Source organism: Hyperolius riggenbachi, chromosome 4, assembly GCF_040937935.1.
Source record: "Hyperolius riggenbachi isolate aHypRig1 chromosome 4, aHypRig1.pri, whole genome shotgun sequence".
Classification (NCBI taxonomy): domain Eukaryota; kingdom Metazoa; phylum Chordata; class Amphibia; order Anura; family Hyperoliidae; genus Hyperolius; species Hyperolius riggenbachi.
Window position 1 is genome coordinate 61,313,754 of NC_090649.1, and position 21,973 is coordinate 61,335,726.

Sequence of the window (21,973 nt, forward strand, 5' to 3'; positions counted from 1 at the left end):
CTGCCCTGCTGGTCTCTGTCTCCTACAGTGACGTTGTCCAATCACGCTCTCGCAGTACTTCCTGCAAGAGCGTGATTGGACAGCGTCACTACAGGAGACAGAGACCAGCAGGGCAGCAGCAGTGGCATGCGGAGCGGAGCTAGCATCATCTGAAGCTCGGTAAGCTATTCTTCACTCGCTGCTGGCTGCACTTCTGGAGGAGGGGGGTGCGTGTAAGGGGGGGCCCTAGGTGAGGGAGGGGGGGAGGCTTCCCCGCTGATCTGTGCCCGCTGCACCCCCTTCCAAGTTGGGGGGGTCTTGCATTTTGTGGGGGTATCTGCCACCAACCTGATTGCATTGTGTGGGGGTATCTGCAGCCAACCTGAATGCATTTTGTGGGTGTATCTGCAGCCAACCTGTTTGCATTTTGTGGGGGTATCTGCAGCCAACCTGATTGCATTGTGTAGGGGTATCTGCAGCCAACCTGATTGCATTTTGTGGGGGTATCTGCAGCCAACCTGATTGCATTTTGTGGGGGTATCTGCCACCAACCTGATTGCATTGTGTGGAGGTATCTGCAGCCAACCTGATTGCATTTTGTGGGGGTATCTGTCGTCAACCTGATTGCATTTTGTGGGGGTATCTGCAGCCAACCTGATTGCATTGTGTGGGGGTATCTGCAGCCAACCTGAATGCATTTTGTGGGTGTATCTGCAGCCAACCTGTTTGCATTTTGTGGGGGTATCTGCAGCCAACCTGATTGCATTGTGTGGGGGTATCTGCAGCCAACCTGATTGCATTTTGTGGGGGTATCTGCAGCCAACCTGATTGCATTTTGTGGGGGTATCTGCCAGGGCCGGGCCGAGGCATAGGCTGGAGAGGCTCCAGCCTCAGGGCGCAGTGTAGGAGGGGGCGCACAATTCATTCAGCTGTCATTCCTAATTGTGTATGAAGCAGAAAGAAATAAGAAAAGGAGATACATAGCAGTGACTGCAAGCCAGATAACTAGATATTAAGGTGTTGGGGAGGTTGTGGGCCCTGTGGCCCTCTTAGTCTAATAGCAATCAGTGTGTGACGGCTGGGGTGGCAGGGATGGAGGGGCGCACTTTGTTGTCTCAGCCTTGGGTGCTGGAGGACCTTGTTCCGGCTCTGGTATCTGCCACCAACCCAGTGGCGTAGCTACAAACCTCTGGGCCCCGATGCGGAATCTGGATGTGGCCCCCCCACGGCAACAACAGCCCCCCCTCCCCCGGCAACACCCGACGCACACACATATCCGAATCCCTATAGCCAGCTATAGGTCCCCCCAGTATAGGTAGCCAGGCATAGGTACGCCAGTATAGTTGCCCCCGGTATAGGTTAGCCAGGTAGGTGCCTCCAGCATAGGTAGCCAGTATAGTTGCCCCCAGTATAGGTTAGATAGGCAGGCGCCGCCAGTACAGGTTAGCTAGGTGGGTGCCTCTAATATAGGTAGCCATAATAGTTGCCCCCAGCATAGGTTAGATAGGTAGGTGCCCCCAGTATAGGTTAGTTAGGTAGGTGCCTCCAATATAGGTAGCCAGTATAGTTGCCACCTGTATAGGCTAGCTAGGTGCCCCGAATACAGGTTAGACAATTAAGTGCCCCCAGGTTAGATAGGTAGGTGCCCCACAGTATAGGTTAGATTAGGTAGCTGCCCCCCAGTATAGGTTAGATGAGGTAGGTGCCCCCCAGGATAGGTTAGGTAGCTGCCCCCCAGGGTAGATTAGGTAGCTTTCCCCCAGGATAGGTTAGAGTAGGTAGCTGCCCCCCAGGATAGGTTAGAGTAGGTAGCTGCCCCCCAGGATAGGTTAGAGTAGGTAGCTGCCCCCCAGGATAGGTTAGGTAGGTAGCTGGCCCCCCAGGATAGGTTAGGTAGGTAGCTGGCCCCCCAGGATAGGTTAGGTAGGTAGCTGGCCCCCCAGGATAGGTTAGAGTAGGTAGCTGCCCCCCAGGATAGGTTAGGTAGGTAGCTGGCCCCCCAGAATAGGTTAGGTAGGTAGCTGGCCCCCCATGATAGGTTAGGTAGGTAGCTGGCCCCCCAGGATAGGTTAGGTAGGTAGCTGGCCCCCAAGGATAGGTTAGGTAGGTAGCTGGCCCCCCCAGGATAGGTTAGGTAGGTAGCTGGCTCGACAGCCACAGCTCTGAGCTCTCTAGGTAGATCATGGGAGGAGCTAGGCCTGCCGTTGCCAGACAGAGAGATCAGTGACAGTGAGTGAGGGCTGAGGGGGGCAGGCCAGGGGGCTGTACAGGCTGCGGAGAGGGAGAGTGATGTGACGTCTTAGTCCAGTCCAGTCGTCTCACTCACCGGCGGCCACCGCAGTAGATTAGAGGCCATCAGCATCAGGCCAGTCACAGTCAGCACCAGGGGGGAGAGAGCGAGTGACGTCATTAGTCACAGACAGTGACATGACTCATCTCGCCTGGCTCCGCCGGCCGCCGCTAATGACTGTGCTCACTGCTCACTCTGCTGCTGACGCTGGGGAGGAGGGGGGCAGAGCCAGCCGAGGGAGAGAGAATCTTCTGCACTCTGCCGGAGCCGGCGGCCGCGTCGCCATTACGAAATGGATGCCGGCGGCCCGGCAGCACCCACAGGTCCCACACACTAGTACCTTGCATGCAAACAACAGGGAGGGGGGGCCCGGCGGCCGGGCCCCCCCCTCAAGGCTTCAGGCGGCGGGCCCGGTCGCCAATGCGACCTTTGCGACCTCTATTGCTACGCCCCTGCACCAACCTGATTGCATTGTGTGGGGGTATCTGCAGCCAACCTGATTGCATTTTGTGGGGGTATCTGCCGTCAACCTGATTGCATTTTGTGGGGGTACCTGCCGTCAACCTGATTGCATTGTGTGGGGGTATCTGCAGCCAACCTGATTGCATTTTGTGTGGGGTATCTGCAGCCAACCTGTTTGCATTTTGTGGGGGTATCTGCAGCCAACCTGTTTGCATTTTGTGGGGGTATCTGCAGCCAACCTGATTGCATTTTGTGGGGGTATCTGCCACCAACCTGATTACATTGTGTGGGGGTATCTTCAGCCAATCTGATTGCATTGTGTGGGGGCATCTGCAGCCAACCTGTTTGCATTTTGTGGGGGTATCTGCAGCCAACCTGTTTGCATTTTGTGGGGGTATCTGCAGCCAACCTGATTGCATTTTGTGGGGGTATCTGCTACCAACCTGATTGCATTGTGTAGAGAGGGGGGCGGGCCCCAGGCTGAAACTTCCTTGGTGGGCCCTTGGTGTCCCAGTCCGACCCATGGTAAAAGAGATATGGAGGCTGCCATATTTCCTTCCTTTTATACAATACCACTTTCCTGGCAGCCCTGCTGATCAATTTGGCTACAGCAGTGTCTGAATAACACCAGAAACAAGCATGCAGCTAATCTTGTCAGATCAGAATCAGAAAAACTTTATTTGCAGAGTGCGACCAGGTCGCACCCGGAATTGTTCATGGATTGCACACAACATGAGATAAGAGGAGCACAGAGGCTGCAAGGCGATGGGAATGTGACACTAGGGACTTGAGTGTTAGAAGATGAGCGAGAAAAGATAATGAAATGTGGGCCTTATGGCCCATATGCAATTCGTCTTTTCTCCCGAGTTTTCCCCAGGTGATGTTTTCACAACTTATCAATAAAATGCCTTTTAAGTAGAGATGGCCTGAACGGTTCGCCGGCGCACAGGTTCCCGGCAAACTTAGGTGGTTCGCGTTCGTGGGGAACCGCAAACTTTTCCGGAAGTTCGATTCGCCCCCATAGTGCATCACTAGGGTCAACTTTGACCCTCTACATAACAGTCAGCAGGCACACTGTAGCCAATCAGGCTACACTCCCTCCTGAAGCCACTCCCCCCTTATAAAAGGCAGGCAGCATCAGGCATTGGACTCACTCGTGTGCCTGCAGTAATTAGAGAAGGGAGAGCTGCTGTGCAGAGACCTATAAGGAAAGCTTAGTTAGGCTCTTGTGGGCTTCTTAGCCTTGCTGATTCTTATTGCTAAAAAAAAGCACCCCTCAACAGCTCTTTTGAGAACTAATCTTGTTCTTGTGATCTATTTTTTTTGTGTGTGGCCCACTTGCATTATATACAGCCCTGTCAGTCAGTCTCAGCTTGCCTTTGGCCCGTTGGTGGTATAATTACTACTGTGACAGGTGCACATTATAATACCCATCACTGCACATACCTACCTGTTGTTCACTTCAGTGCACCCACCTACCTATGTGAGTGCACGCAGTGTGATATACCACTCCGTGCATACCTGTTAACTGCACCTGTGTGACTGCACATTGTATTAGTCAAATCAGTGCATACCTTTCACTTCATCCTCCCGATATGGACAAAACGGACAAAACAGGTAGAGGCAGAGGTAGAGGCAGACCCAGAGGAAGGCCGGCCAGCAGGTCTGTGCGAGGTCATGCTGATGTGATTTCATGCGGCCCTGGAACAAAATACAGTGCTCAGAAGAAGGCACGTCCCATCAACTCCCAAGATTGCAGGGGGAGCTCGTCATAAGAAACAGCTGGTGGCAGTGTCCGGTGCCATGTATCACCACCTACAGACAGCCAGCCAACATGCCCTTCAACGTCAGCTGCTGATGCCGCCATAGTGTCATCACCCCAGGGGGGCTCAGCAGTTTGTAAATTTTTTAATGTGTCTGCCTCAGATCAGAGCAATGCCATCTGTTCTCTCTGCCTCCAAAAATTGAGCTGTGGAAAGGCCAACACCCACGTAGGGACAACTGCCTTATGAAGGCACATGCAGAAAAGGCACAAACTGCAATGGAAAGAGCACCTGAGCAAAAGCAGCACACAAAACAAAAGCCACCCTCCTTCTCCTCTTCCTCCTTCAGGTGCAGCATCTTCAGCCGCTTTCTCCCTTGCACCTTCACAGCCACCCTCCTCCACTCTACCTCTGAACTTAAGAGATTCTTGCTCCTCTGCCCACAGCAGCCAGGTGTCTCTGAAGGAAATCTTTGAGCGGAAGAAGCCAATTTCTGCCAGTCACCCCCTTGTCCGGCGTCTGACAGCTGGCTTGGTGGAACTGTTAGCTCGCCAGCTGTTACCATACCAGCTGGTGGAGTCTGAGGCCTTCCATTAATTTGTGGCAGTGGAAGACACCAGGCCACAATTATTTCTCTAAAAAGGCAATACCCAAACTGTACCATGAAGTTGAGAGGCAAGTGGTGTCATCTCTGGCACACAGTGTTAGGTCAAGCGTCCATCTGACCACGGATGCCTGGTCTGCCAAGCACGGTCAGGGCAGGTACATTACTTGCACAGCCCATTGTGTCAACATGGTGACCGCTGGCAAGCAGGGAGTACGTGGCAGTGCAGCGGACCTAGTGACACCTCCACGGCTTCCAGGCAGGCCTGCTGCCACCCCCTCCCCTCCTGCTACATCCTCTTTGCTGTCGTCCTCCTCCTCCTTGACTGAGTGGCAGTTCAACTCTGCTGGTGCTGCCATCTCCTCCTCTCCAGCTACACAGCCCCAGCTCCCCAGGGCCTATGCTGCATGCCAGGTACGACGGTGTGACGTCATCTTAGACATGTCTTGCCTCAAAGCGGAGAGTCACACTGGAGAAGCTCTCCTGGCTGCTCTAAACAAACAGGTGGATCAGTGGCTGATCCCAAACCAGCTGGAGATCGGCAACGTGGTGTGTGACAACGGCAGCAACCTTATTTCCGCTTTGAATTTGGGAAAGCTGACACATGTACCCTGCATGGCACATGTGCTGAATCTAGTCATTCAAAGATTTATGTCAAAGTACCCAGGCTTAGAGGACGTCCTGAAGCAGGCCAGGAAGTTGTGTGGGCATTTCAGGTGGTCTTACACGGCCATGGCACACTTTGCCGTTATTCAGCAGAGAAACAAGTTGCCGGTGAGACGCCTGATTTGTGATAGCCCTACTCGCTGGAATTCAACCCTCCTTATGTTTTCTAGCCTGCTAGAACAGGAGAAAGCCGTCACCCAGTACCTCTACAACTACAGGAGAAGGACACACTCTGGGGAGATGGGGATGTTCTGGCCCAACAACTGGACACTCATGTGAAATGCATGCAGGCTCATGCAGCCCTTTGAAGAGGTGACCAACCTGGTGAGTCGCAGTGAAGGCACCATCAGTGACTTGATCCCGTACGCTTACTTCCTGGAGCATGCCATGTGTAGAGTGGTGGATCAAGCTGTGGAGGTGTGTGAACAGGAACAGTTACAGGAGAAAGCGTTGTGGGATCAATTCTCATCAGAACCAGATGTTTCCTCAACACCTGCGGCAGCACAGAGGGGGGAGGAGGAGGAGGAGGAAGATTCATGTGGGGAAGAGGAGTCAGACTCGGATGATGAGGAAGGTGTTTCTTTGGAGGAGGAGGCGGCAGCAGCAGAAGAACAACCGCAGAAGGCGTCGCAGGGGGCTTGTGCTGCTCAACGTTTCTGTGGTATTGTTCGTGGCTGGAGGGAGGAGGAGGACTTACCTGATGTCACTGAGGAAGAGCAAGAGGAGATGGATAGTATGTCTGGATCCAGCTTTGTGCAGATGGCATCTTTCATGCTGTCCAGCCTGTTGAGGGACCCCCGTATAAAAAAACTCAAGGGGAATGAGCTGTACTGGGTGGCCACACTACTAGACCCTCGATATAGGCACAAAGTGGCGGAGATGTTACCAACTCACCTAAAGGCTGAAAGGATGCAGCACTTGCAGAACAAGCTGGCAACTATGCTTTACAATGCGTTTAAGGGTGATGTCACAGCACAACGCAATAAAGGTACCACTGCCAATAATCCTTCTCCCATGTCCACGCAGGCAAGGACAGGACGCTCCAGTGATCTCATGGTGATGTCGGACAGGTGGACATTCTTTAGTCCAACACCTCGCCTTAGCCCTTCCGGATCCACCCTCTACCAATGCCTGGACCGGCAGGTAGCCGACTACCTGGCCTTAAGTGTGGATGTAGACACTGTGAGTAGTGTTGGGCGAACACCTAGATGTTCGGGTTCGCGAACGTTCGCCGAACATCGCCGCAATGTTCGGGTGTTCGCGCCGAACTCCGAACATAATGGAAGTCAATGGGGACCCGAACTTTCGTGCTTTGTAAAGCTTCCTTACATGCTACATACCCCAAATTTGCAGGGTATGTGCATCTTGGGAGTGGGTACAAGAGGGAAAAAAATATTTGAAAAAGAGCTTATAGTTTTTGAGAAAATTGATTGTAAAGTTTCAAAGGAAAAACTGTCTTTTAAATGTGGAAAATGTCATGTTTCTTTGCACAGGTAACATGCTTTTTGTTGCCATGCAGTCATAAATGTAATACAGAGAAGAGGTTCCAGGAAAAGGGACCGGTAATGCTAACCCAGCACCAGCAGCAGCACACGTGATGGAACAGGAGGAGGCGCAGGAGGAGAAGGCCACGCTTTTTGAGACACAACAACCCAGGCCTTGCATGAGGACAAGAAGCGTGCGGATAGCATGCTTTGTACCGCCATGCAGTCATAAATGTAATAAAGATAAGAGGTTCAATAAACAGGGACCGGGCGGCAACGCTAACCCAGCAGCAGCAGACGTGATGGAACAGGAGGAGGCGCAGGAGGAGAAGGCCACGCTTTCAGGCGCAACTCAGGCCTTGCATGAGGACAAAAAAAATGCGTGCGCAAAGCAATGCAATGAGTAGTTTTCAGGACACAATGGGCTATTCGGAGGAGCTATTCCCACCCCCACAATCTTCTACCTGTGAAAGGTCAATGGAACAGCCACAAATGTTGTGCCCGGATTCACAACCTTTTTCTGTGGAAAATGCACCTCGCACTGAAATGCAAGGCGAGGCCGAAGATGAACATGACGTCAACAACTCAACATGACGCAAAATGGGGGCGGAACAGAAAGCTGCTTTCAATGTTTTGAAGGCCTTAATTGCCTCCGGTGGCCAGTTAGATGCATCATTCATCACACCCAAATCCCAGAGCAATGTGTGCAGGAATTTGAATCGCAGGAGGTGTACCGAGATCATCTGGACAAGTGACTAAGTGACCAAGTGACAAGTGACAAGTGACAAAGTGAAAAGTGACAAAGTGACCAGTGACAAAGTGACAAAGTGACAAAGTGACTGACAAAGTGACAAAATGACAAAGTGACAAGTGACAAAGTGACAAGTGACAAGTGACAAAGTGACAAGTGACAAAGTGACAAAACGACAAAGTGACAAAGTGACCAGTGACAAAGTGACAAGTGAGAGGTTGTTCTGGGGAGCTCTACTCCACTGCACACAGTCACATATGAGGAGAGGTCTCGTCGGGACTGCTGATCCTCCTCAGCTTTCTCAAAGCCTTGAGGGTTCCTGAAGATCCTCTGCTTGGAGTTCGCCGGGGTTCAACTTGGTGTCGGGGTCGGCGGCATCCTCCTCACTCCAACGTGGCAGATCTTCTGTTGAAGGAAAAAAAAAAAAACATTTTTTAAAGTCCAGTACCGCTTCTGAAGGACTCACCAAGAGATGCAGGAGCGCTTCAATCTAGCGCACCATCGCTCGCTGGGTGATGTCCCTCCCTACGCACTGGAATTCTACGCTGCACATGCTAGCACGCTTTTGCGCAGTGCCGAGGCGCATTCCAGCAGCTAGCTACCAAGCTTCTGTGGATCTAAATGGGCCACCATGTTGGATCTCTGCCAAGTCCTCCAAAATTTTGAGCAATCCACGTTGCTTGTGACTGAGCAGTGACAACTCTACAGTCAGCATTACAATACCACTGCTGTGTTTACTGAAGAAATCAATGTTGAAGATGGAAACCGCTGGCATGATGCAAGTGGGGGAATCTAAAGATGAAAACGATCAGCGTGATGATACCAACATCAGGCAACCTGCCTCAGGAAACGCTGGTCCCAGCTATGACAAAGAACAGGACGAGGAACAGCTGGAGTTGGAGCAGGAATTGGATGCCCCCACTGCCGAGGGACAGAGCGGTGCACGTTGGACTTCCACAATTTAGCGGGAATGGACAGCAGAAGAGGAAGAAAGTGATGCTAGTGACGAATATGGTGCATCACAACAATCACAACGCTCACAAGAACATGAAGACAGAGGAGTCTGGCAGGACTCTCTGGCACACATGGCTCAATTCATGCTAGACTGCATTGAACGCGGCCCGCGCATTATTCACTATTCATTATTATTCATTATTCTGGACAACACCAATTACTGGGTTTATACCCAGTTTATACAAACACAATGTTAAAAAACTGATTGAAGAAAGTGTCAGACAGGTCAAAAATGGAACAATTCCAGCAGGCCCTTGAGGATGGAGACTTTAGAGAGGAGATTGACATTCTCCTCCTTCTCTAGCCAGTTGTACGCCGACAGACTGACTTCAGCAAACCCAGGAGGACCAGGAGGGCAGCAAAGAACACAAGCTGCTGCTAGTGCCCAAAAGGGAATGGTATTGGCAGTGTCCTTGGAGTGGGAACATTTTCTGACAGCCATGCAACAGCCCACAGAACAGCAATCGGGCAGTTCCACGTCCTCCAACACCAATCGCCTGGAGAAGATGGTCAAGGACTACATGTCAGATGGCGTAGCTGTGTTGAACAATCCATCTGCAGACAGACGGTGAGTGTGACAGCACAGAAGGACCATGGCAACTCACTCATAGTACCACAGTTTGATAGTGCTGCCCAAAAAATTATATGGATCCGTGGACCCGGGCAGTACTGGGAAGTGGGAACGCAGATTTTAGTACCTAAACACACGATACAACATGTTTTCCGGGGTCGGACTCTGAGGCACATACAAATTGTCCCGATCATCATCCTCATCATACAACTCTTCTCCTGAGTCTGACCCACCCACCACCTCTGCCACTCCAACATCCCCAGACACAGACCCCTCATCGTCCTCAACATTAACTTGGGATGCTGGCCTGAGCCCGACCTCCTCCTCCACATCAGGCCCCATCATCTCCTCAATGGCAGCCCTCAATAATCGCTCTGGCGCCGGACCGATGGACACAACGTTCTCCTCCGGGGAGGGCTGCTGCTGACCACTGGCTGCTGGGGTGGATGTTATAGCTTGCGTGGGGCATTGGCTGTTGCTGTTGTTGGGAGTGCTGCTCACAGCGGAGGTCTCTGAGGAACTCATGGTGAGCTCATATAGTGGTTGACGTTGAGTGGAGTATTACTGATCCCAGCAATATACACACTGACTGGCAGAGTACACAATGCCATATAGTGTGCTGGGTGAGCGGTGTACACAGAGTGGCAGTAAACACAATGCTATATAGTGTGGCTGAGCGAGCGGTGTACTACTGTTCCCAGCAGACACAGAGTGGCAGTAAACACAATGCTATATAGTGTGCTGGGTGAGCGGTGTACACAGAGTGGCAGTAAACACAATGCTATATAGTGTGGCTGAGCGAGCGGTGTACTACTGTTCCCAGCAGACACAGAGTGGCAGTAAACACAATGCTATGTAGTGTGCTGGGTGAGCGGTGTACACAGAGTGGCAGTAAACACAATGCTATATAGTGTGGCTGAGCAAGGTACACAGAGTGGCAGTAAACACAATGCTATATAGTGTGGCTGAGCGAGCGGTGTACTACTGTTCCCAGCAGACACAGAGTGGCAGTAAACACAATGCTATATAGTGTGGCTGAGCAAGGTACACAGAGTGGCAGTAAACACAATGCTATATAGTGTGGCTGAGCGAGCGGTGTACTACTGTTCCCAGCAGACACAGAGTGGCAATAAACACAATGCTATATAGTGTGCTGGGTGAGCGGTGTACACAGAGTGGCAGAGTACACAATGCTAAATAGTGTGCTGGGTGAGCGGTGTACACAGAGTGGCAGTAAACACAATGCTATATAGTGTGGCTGAGCGAGCGGTGTACTACTATTCCCAGCAGACACAGAGTGGCAGTAAACACAATGCTATATAGTGTGGCTGAGCGAGCGGTGTACTACTATTCCCAGCAGACACAAAGTGGCAGTAAACACAATGCTATATAGTGTGGCTGAGCGAGGTACACAGAGTGGCAGTAAACACAATGCTATATAGTGTGGCTGAGCGAGCGGTGTACTACTATTCCCAGCAGACACAAAGTGGCAGTAAACACAATGCTATATAGTGTGGCTGAGCGAGGTACACAGAGTGGCAGTAAACACAATGCTATATAGTGTGGCTGAGCGAGCGGTGTACTACTATTCCCAGCAGACACAAAGTGGCAGTAAACACAATGCTATATAGTGTGGCTGAGCAAGGTACACAGAGTGGCAGTAAACACAATGCTATATAGTGTGGCTGAGCGAGCGGTGTACTACTATTCCCAGCAGACACAGAGTGGCAGTAAACACAATGCTATATAGTGTGGCTGAGCGAGCGGTGTACTACTATTCCCAGCAGCGACACAATGACTGGGGGGACCCTGGCTAGCGTGGCTGGAGCGCGAACTACCCTGCCTGCCTACCCAAAGCTAAACCCACAGACAAATGGCGGAGATATGACATGGTTCGGGTATTTATTTACCCGAACCACGTGACAGTTCGGCCAATCAGAGCGCGTTCGGGTCCGAACCACGTGACCCGTTCGGCCAATCACAGCGCTAGCTGAACGTTCGGGGAACGTTCGGCCATGCGCTCTTAGTTCGGCCATGTGGCCGAACGGTTTGGCCGAACACCATCAGGTGTTCGGCCGAACTCGAACATCACCCGAACAGGGTGATGTTCTGCAGAACCCGAACAGTGGCGAACACTGTTCACCCAACACTAACTGTGAGCAGCGATGAACCCTTGGACTACTGGGTGCGCAGTCTTGACCTGTGGCCAGAGCTGGCACAATTTGCCATCCAACTTCTTTCTTGCCCTGCCTCAAGCATCCTGTCAGAAAGGACCTTCAGCGCAGCTGAAGGCATTGTCACTGAGAAGAGAAGTCGCCTTAGTCACAAAAGTGTTCAGTACCTCATCTTCATCAAAATGAATGAGGCATGGATCCCGGAGGGCTACTGCCCACCCCAAGACTAAGTCAGTCCTCACACACAGCATCTCTGCCTGCACGCCTTGTGACTGCCTCCCCCAAGACTAAGTTGCTCCCCACACATCACCTCTGCCCACAGGCCGCTTGACTGCCTTCTCCGCCACCACAAACAGGGACCAGGACTCCAGGTGGATTCCTGAATTTTTAAGGCTGCTATACTACTTTTTGTGGTGCGCGTACATGCTTGTCTAATTTTTCTGGCTGCACTGCAGCTGCAACAACAAAACAAAAGGCATGTACACGTGCCAATTCCCCTTCGTGATCATTACCTTGCCGGGGTGAAGGGGCCTGCGTATGACAATGAAGCAATGACCGACGGCTATTTGAGTGTCTCGGGGGGGGGGGGGGGGGGGGGGAGGGCACACCCAAGATAATAAGGTCGATGCTTCATTGTGGACAGACCAAATTTGATCAAGCTGGACAGTCACTGTTAATGTTCTATCATTGAGCTACCACAGCCCGGCGACCATATGGGCTTGAAAAGCGCCACGGCCTGCACTACACTACATGGTGTGCACCAGTCCGTCACTACACAAACAGCTGTTTGCGGTACGTTACACAGTAAGTTTGGTGTGTCAGTGTGAAGCAGTACTCTAATTACACTCCCTGATTAATGTATACACATGCAAGATGTTTCAAAGCACTTTAGGCCTGCAATTTAGCATTCAATGTGATTTCTGCCCTTAAAACGCTGCTTTGCGTCAAATCCAAATTTTTCCCCGGGACTTTTGGCGTGTATCCCACTCCTCCATGCAAAAACTCAGATGTTAGTCCCCTTGAAACATCTTTTCCATCACTTTTGTGGCCAGCATAAGTGTTTCTAGTTTTCAAAGTTCGCCTCCCCATTGAAGTCTATTGCGGTTCGCGGAAGTCAATCCAACTGAAATCTTATCAGTCTTATCAGCTTTTTGAACAATAGCAAAATACTTTTTTTAGTTGTTTCACAACAAAAGTGTGCTGCATAAAAGACTGCTGTTGAGCCTGTGCATGGGGCTTAACAGACAAGTTTGGCAGATAGTTGGACAGATGGTTGGTAGGTGTGTATGGACCTTAGGGCCATAGGCAATTAACTTTTTCTCATGAGTTTCCTGCATGTTATTTTCAAACTTTTTAATAAAATGCCGTTTAAAGCACCAGAGAGCAAATACGCAGTAGTAATTATTTTGATAATACTTTTTCACCAACGTTTTTGGTACTTTTACCATTGCAAAGTGCTGAAAAGTTATTATAAATTGAAGATGAAGAATTATCTCCTTGGAGAAAAATCAGGAGAAAAAGTTAATTGCATATGGCCTCAGATCCCTATAACCATTTTATGATACTTTACAGTATATAGACCTGTATTTAACACCAATAAAAACAAAAATTTCATATAGAAGGAAACAGTGAAAAAGAGATGAATATTAAAGAATAAAAAAGAATAAAGTTTTTGATCAAACCATGTGCCTCTTAGTGTGACAGATGGCAGGAGAGGATGTGATACCTTTTCCTATGTCACATTTGCCATTTGTTTTGAGATTTGCATGGAAAGGAAACATGACGGCTGAATTTACATGAGAGATGTGAGCTGAGCTGTATGTTCCCTCCAGTATCTCGTAATCATCACACACAGCCTGATAACCACTCTGCAGCCACGTCTCACATACTACATCCAACTCACAAGAAAGGGCCCATCTAACACAATGGGTTTTATTCTTCAGAATACTTTTACACATGTGCTGCTTTTTGAGTGCTTTGTGGGGGTCACAGTAAATGTGTTTATTGCAGCTGTTCAAATCATGGAATGGAAGGCTGTGAAATCTCTGGAAACCTGTAACCAGATCCTCCTCTGTCTGGGGACCTCCAGAAGCATTTCTCTGATAAATGTTTATTTAACTTACCTTGTAGGAACATACAATTTGTGGGTATTTCACAACCTCATGGTACGTCTTGGAACAGCGGCAGCATCATTTTTTCTCTATTTTAACAATTCATGGCTCATCGCTGTCCTATGTGTATCTTACTGTGTGAAGATAGTGAGCTACAACCATAAAGTCCTTATCTTCATGAAGACCAGGATCTCCAGACTGGTCCCCTGGTTTATTGTGGCTTCTGTTCTGATCTCTGCAGCCTCCAGCATTCCATGTGCCTGGACAGTAGTTTTCCTTTTTCGGCCAAATTTAACAAGTGCCTTTCATGGAAATGACACAGGAAGTGATGGTGGATTGTGGCAGGCTGTAAAGGGTCAATTCATATTAGTTGTTTTGAGTTATTTTACTCCATTCTTCATATCTTGTGGCTCCACCTTCCTGTTAATTCACTCTCTCTGGAGGCACACCAGTAAGATGAGATGCAGTGGGACAGGCTTCAAAAACCCAAATATAGAGGTCCATATTGCTGTTGTGAAAAACATGAGTTTTTTTCTGCTCCTGCAACTCCTTGATTTTGGTTGCTGTCTTTCCACTTTTTTTACCTTTGAACATGTTAGCAGCTCCTGGAGGGTGTTATTTGTCATTACAGGGTGCGCGCCTTCCATTCTCCATTCAGCACACTTGGTCTACAGCAATGCTAGGCTAAATCAGGCATTCCGAGAAATGTGGCATGGTCTTATCAGATGCTGTAAAATTCAGTGAGGACTCTATATTTTAGATAACATCCAAAGTGTCTACATCCAAACATCCAAAGTGTCTATAAAATGCTCAAAGTAGTCCTAGGATAGATTCCTTTTTCCTAGACATTTAATTTAGTCCCCTAATCTGCAAGCTGCTGATGGCGGTGAATTCACCTCCTGTCAGCTGCTCCTGTCCACCAGCCGGATGCTTGCTAACTCTCGGCACAGTCAGTTGACAGCCCCTCTCCCGTAGCTGCATCTGAGCGCAGTGGTTTCTGTGTTCATGTTGATATTAAATAAAGTTAGCTACATGTGTTTTTGAGACACTAGTGGTGTGTACCATTTGTACTATAGAATCAAGTACCTAGCCATGCAGACTACTTTTACAAACATTTATGAAAGAATGAGTCACTCTCAGGAGCTAAGTGAATTTCAAGGTGATAAGATACCATGGGCTCAATTCATTAAGCTGTGCTGCTAAAGCAGCACATCTTAATGTGAGGGAGTGACTGCTATGGAAGCCTTACACAGCAGCACTTGCTGTTATGTAAGGAGCACACCTTCCTTAGTTACACGCGTTGCTTACATAGCATCACACATAACTTTAAAGGGGCACTATTGCTAATTTCATCTTTTTTAGACCCTTTGACATACATATGTCTTTTTGGAGTAATGTCATTACACAGTATATAGTCTTATACAAATGCCAATAATCATTGAGAGCCAGGCAGTCACGTCAGTAGTTTTACCTTTCTGACGCCAATGCAGACTAACCCATTCTATAGTAGGGAGGCATCTGTTATTGATGGTAGAGCTGCCGTTATTTTCCTCCCCTCTGGGCAGCTCATTTACCATGTTCCAGCTTGTAACTGCACTAATGTGCAGTTACTCAGCTCACAGCAGCGGCCGTAAAGTGTAGGGCGCAGCTTCCTTGTGTCTACTCTTTGATGCCACCGCTAGATTGCGCAGTTCCTAAGCCGGTCGGGTTGCCAGAGAAACGGACAACAATAGGTGTCCGTTTAATTGCCTGCTTAGCAAAAGGGGTCCTTGGCGACCGGGCAGCGTATCAACACAGCGCTCACAGCTACATCCTGCGCTGTACGGAAGATGCTGCGTCCTGGTCCTACACTTTACAGCGGCTGCTGTGTAATAACATTACTCCAAAAAGTATGTATGTGAAAGGGTCTAAAAAAGATAAAATTAGCAATAGTGCCCCTTTAAATGTGCGCGATACTTCACTATCGGCTGTTACTGCGTCAGTTAAAATGTTAATTGACACAGTAGCGGCTGCTAGTGAAGTATCGCGGCCGTGATACTTTGAAGGACCACCAGCATTTAACCTCCCCAGCGTTCAATTTCCCCAGAATTTCTGTGCAAACAGTGATAAAATTTATTTTTAAAACTTTTTTTTTCCTGTAACTTGCCAAAATGTGTCAAGCAAGGGTCTAGTATACAGTGCAGGAGAGTATTGATGTGTATGCATGTTTAAACTGTTCACAGCATGTTTTTTTGAACGGACATTTCTGTCCATACCGCTAGGGAGGTTAAAGACATGCGTGTTCCTATATAAGCAATGCGTGTCACTAAGGAAGGCACGCTCTTTACATAGCAGTGTGCACTGTTATGTAAGGTGTGCATAGCAAACACTCCTTCACATTAAGCTGTGTAGCTTAATGAATCAAGCCCCATGGCCAATATGCAAATAACTTTTTCTCCTGATTTTTCTCCGAGGAGATAATTTTGTCAAAAAGTAATTCATTACATTTCCTCACGGCTAAATATTCCACGATCAACTACTAGTGGCATACTAATAAAATGGAAGCAATTGGGATCCAAAGCAAGTCAGCCATGAAATAGTACATCACAATACATCAAAGAGTGGGGTAAGCATATACTGAGAACAGTCAATAGAGAGCTTTATGAAATGGATTTTCATTGCCAAGAAGGTGCATTCAAGCCTTACATAACTAAGTAGAATGCAAAGCGTCAAATGCAGTGCTGTAAAGCTCCCCATCACTTGGCTCTAGAGCCGTGGAAACATGTTCTCTGTAGTGATGAATCAAACTTTTCTGTCTGGAAATCTAATGGAGAACAGTACTAGCCTGACCACATTGTGCCAGTCGTAAATGTTGGTTTAAAGAGACTCCGTAACAAAAATTGCATCCTGTTTTTTATCATCCTACAAGTTCCAAAAGCTATTCTAATGTGTTCTGGCTTACTGCAGCACTTTCTACTAACACAGTCTCTGTAATAAATCATTGTATCTTTCCCCTGTCAGACTTGTCGGCCTGTGTCTGGAAGGTTGCCAAGTTCTTCAGTGTTGTGGTTCTGCTATGAACTCCCCTTTATGCACACTGCCTGTGTGTTATTTAGGATTAGAGCAGCTTCTCTCTTCTCTCTCTTATCTTTTACAAGCTGGATAAATCGTCCTCTGAGCTGGCTGGGCTTTCACATACTGAGGAATTACAAACAAGGGCAAAGCTGTTTGCAGGAAGAAAAGAGCAGCCTGAAACTTCAGTGCATGGGGGAAAGAAACACACAAATGATCTCTTGTGATTGAAAAGGAATGCTGTATACAGCCTGCTTGTGTATGGATGTATTTTCTATGTGTGGACATACTGTACATCAACCTACTTCCTGTTTTGGTGGCCATTTTGTTTGTTTACAAACAAACTTTTAAAAACTGTTTTTAACCACTTTTAATGCGTTGAGGAGCGGCGAAATTGTGACAGAGGGTAATAGGAGATGTCCCCTAACGCACTGGTATGTTTACTTTTGAGCGATTTTAACAATACAGATTCTCTTTAAGGGGATTATGGTGTAGGGGTTCTTTCAGGGGTTGGGCTTCCATTCCTAATTTCAGAATCATAATTAGGCAGAAATACTCCAAAATTCTAATTAGTGAAAATAAAAAACATATAAGATATTTAACTACAGTTTTTGTGTAGTCATTAGTAAAATAGAGCTGAGTCTCATATTGGTACTTCTAGTTTAATGGTTTCATTTTTTTAACACTGGATTCTAAACAGCAGCTATTACAGTTTGATGGAGAAAAAAAAAAACTTTGAGCTGAAAGATACACAGAAGTGAAGACCCTTTGAATTTCCCTGCATTAAAACCTTATCTACTGTTGTTTTCTTTCCAAATAAAAGTAGTGTAGCTACTATTTACTTTTCAGGACATCCAGTTGAATATGATAATCTGCTTGACAAACTCATTTGCATAGATAACAACTTTTATTTAACTTTTGCTGTACTGGAAAACAGGAAGGGACTTCAGACAATGTTTAGTAGGTCTAGTACTATATGTACAGTGGCTTGCAAAAGTATTCGGCCCCCTTGAAGTTTTCCACATTTTGTCACATTACTGCCACAAACTTAAATCAATTTTATTGGAATTCCACGAGAAAGACCAATACAAAATGGTGTACATGTGAGAAGTGGAACGAAAATCATACATAATTCCAAACATTTTTTACAAATAAATAACTGCAAAGTGGGGTGTGCGTAATTATTCAGCCCCCTTTGGTCTGAGTGCAGTAAGTTGCCCATAGACATTTCACGATGAGTGCTAATGACTAAATAGAGTGCACCTGTGTGTAATCTAATGTCAGGACAAATACAGCTGCTCTGTGACGGCCTCAGAGGTTGTCTAAGAGAATATTAGGAGCAACAACACCATGAAGTCCAAAGAAGACACCAGAAAGGTCATAGATAAAGTTATTGAGAAATTTAAAGCAGGCTTAGGCTACAAAAAGATTTCCAAAGCCTTGAACATCCCACGGAGCACTGTTCAAGCGATCATTCAGAAATGGAAGGAGTATGGCACAACTGTAAACCTACCAAGAAAAGGCCGTCCACCTAAACTCACAGGCCGAACAAGGAAAGCGATGATCAGAAATGCAGTCAAGAGGCCCATGGTGACTCTGGACGAACTGCAGAAGTCTACAGCTCAGGTGGGGGAATCTGTCCATAGGACAACTATTAGTCATGCACTGTACAAAGTTGGCCTTTATGGAAGAGTGGCAAGAAGAAAGACATTGTTAACAGAAAAGCATAAGAAGTACCATTTGCAGTTTGCCACAAGCCATGTGGGACACACACCAAACATGTGGAAGAAGGTGCTCTGGTCAGATGAGAGCAAAATGGAACTTTTGGCCAAAATGCAAAACACTATGTGTGGCGGAAAACTAACACTGCACATCACTCTGAACACACCATCCCCACTGTCAAATATGGTGGTGGCAGCATCATGCTCTGGGGGTGCTTCTCTTCAGCAGGGACAGGGAAGCTGGTCAGAGTTAATGGGAAGATGGGTGGAGCCAAATACTGGGCATTCTTGGAAGAAAACCTCTTGGAGTCTGCAAAAAACTTGAGACTGGGGCGGAGGTTTACCTCCAAGCAGGACAACGACCCTAAACATAAAGCCAGGGCAACAATGGAATGGTTTAATATAAAACGTATCCATGTGTTAGAATGGCCCAGTCAAAGTCCAGATCTAAATCCAATCGAGAATCTGTGGCAAGATCTGAAAACTGCTGTTCACAAACGCTGTCCATCTAATCTGACTGAGCTGGAGCTGCTTTGCAAAGAAGAATGGGCAAGGATTTCAGTCTCTAGATGTGCAAAGCTGGTAGAGACATACCCTAAAAGACTGGCAGCTGTAATTGCAGCAGAAGGTGGTTCTACAAAGTATTGACTCAGGGTGCTGAATAATTACACACACCCCACTTTTCAGTTATTTATTTGTAAAAAATGTTCGGAATCATGTATGATTTTTGTTCCACTTCTCATGTGTACACCACTTTGTATTGGTCTTCCACTTGGAATTCCAATAAAATTGATTCAAGTTTGTGGCAGTAATGTGACAAAACGTGGAAAACTTCAAGGGGGCCGAATACTTTTGCAAGCCACTGTATATATGTTTATCTCATCATGTCACTTCAGGTATGCTTTAACTGGTTCACGTTTCACGGTTTTTACATTTACATTTACTTTAGCTGTGTCGTTTTGATACAGCAATAACTTTTTAATTATTTATGCCATCTTGTTTTTTTTCTTTACAACCCAGGCTTTCTTTGGGTAATATTTTTTTTATCTTCTTTTATTGTGATGGTTAATGCCACTACTCAGATAACTGATTATTGGTGATCTGCGGAATCACCAAGAATACAGACGCTATACTTGATTATGTGTGATCCGCAGAATCACCAATAATACCAGTATAGCAAAACCGAGAGCAGAGCGTAAGTGTGTGTCTAATGCCACCGTAACTTTAATGGTTATACAGGACCTTACCACAGGAGTTGGTAAGGAACCCTCAGGACACCAACAGAACAGACTAGACACAAGGCCCCCCCAGTGGGGCTGGAAGGTACAGACCGTGAAATACAGTTCTAACGGTCACCTGTGGAGCAGGTGATTCAGACCTTACTGCAGTCTAAGAGATACAGAAACACGGCTCTAATGGTCACCTGTGGAGCAGGTGATTCAGACCTTACTGCAGTCTAAGAGATACAAATAACACGGCTCTAATGGTCACCTGTGGAGCAGGTGATTCAGACCTTACTGCAGTCTAAGAGATACAGAAACACGACTCTAATGGTTACCTGAGAGAGTGTAAGTGTTAAGGTGCGAACAGTAATACTTTGGGGACCGCCCCTGGAAGACAGGAGCAAGAGCAGATAGGAATACTGCTCAGCAACAAGTTCCTTCCGTAGTCTGGACTCTCCATGGGGAGGAGTCAGACGGGGAGAGGGAAGGACAGAACGTGAGTGACACCAATGGAGAAGTGTCACTGACAGATCTGCGAACTATCTCCTAACAGGAGAGATAGCTCTCGAGGTCGGACAAGCCAGGTTGTAAACACATGGACAGATAAAGTACAGAGACAGGAGGCAGATGCAGAATCCAGAGACTAGCCGAGTTTTGGCAACAGAGTATCAGAATGACAAAGGTACAAAATCAGAGTTCAGAGGAATAGTCAGGCAGGCAGAAGGTCAAAACAAATAATACAGTTCAATTCCTAATGCTAAGGTGTGTGCTCCGTGATCATCAACACCTTTGGAAACTATGCTAGAACACAGATACAATTCAATTAGAACTTTAAGCTATCAACAGAATCTGGCTAAGTGTGGATCCCCGGCTCCGGACGGTTCGAGCACACTTTGGGATCTGACTATGGTCTGAGTGCTGATACACAGGCGTTCACGACGACAGACAAAGACAGAGTAACAACTCCAGGTTTAAATACTGACAGCAGATTCAAGCAGCCCCGCCCGAGGGGCTGAACCAACCTGCAAAGAAGATTGACAGGTGGAAGTCAGCTGACCACAAAGTCAGCTGATCTGTCTCCTCTGCCCATAAAGGTCCTTTAGCTCCATGTAAAGGTCCTTTTGCTCCATGCGCAGGCGTGTGGACCCAAGCTGCTGCAACAGAGATCCCTGTCCCAGCTGAGTCGGGAAGCGACACCCGGGATGGCTTGGCCAGAGAGGTGACATCAGGTGTGAAAGCAGCTGCGCTGCTTTCCACCACAGAGGTAACGTTTTAGATCGTTACATTTATATCTTCTTTTAAATGTTTAAACTTTGGGTTGCAGCTTGCGCCAATTGGTTTAATTCAGCAGCTGATTTGGACCAGGCGATCCTCAAAAACCTCAATGTTAGATAATTGTAAAAATGTCCACAGCGCTTAAAAGATAGATATCTTTAATGATCCAAATTCATAAAACAATGATAATTGATCCTAGGCCACAAGTAAACTTATAGCACCTTCCCCACTCTGCACAAACATTCAACTCTCACACCACTCGCTCTGTCTCACTGCAGTGAGTGCGTGTAAAAATGCTGTAAAAATAGGGATCCCAGTAAAGAATCAAAAAAACCAAAGTTCCACAGGCACATGAATAAAAGGTTCAAGTTATAGGCGTCGCACTGATTCCAATGCAAGTCCCAGTCAGCCTGCCTGCCCAGCAGTAGCTGACCCAAAGTTCAATCTTCAGTCAATTTTGACAATAATGTTGCTCATACGTTACCCTCCTGTATTGGGGCAAGATCACGGCTTCACGTTCTGCCTCAATCCGTCACCCGTTTGGCCAGTAACATGGTTGCGGAGAGGCTAGTTGTATAGCACTGTCGGGGCTAAATTCCGGATAGATGCAAGTCCGTATGCGGAAGTGAAACGCTCCACAGCGGTGGATTAGTTTTTAGTGACGTTACAGGAGGGTAACGTATGAGCAACATTATTGTCAAAATTGACTGAAGATTGAACTTTGGGTCAGCTACTGCTGGGCAGGCAGGCTGACTGGGACTTGCATTGGAATCAGTGCGACGCCTATAACTTGAACCTTTTATTCATGTGCCTGTGGAACTTTGTTTTTTTTGA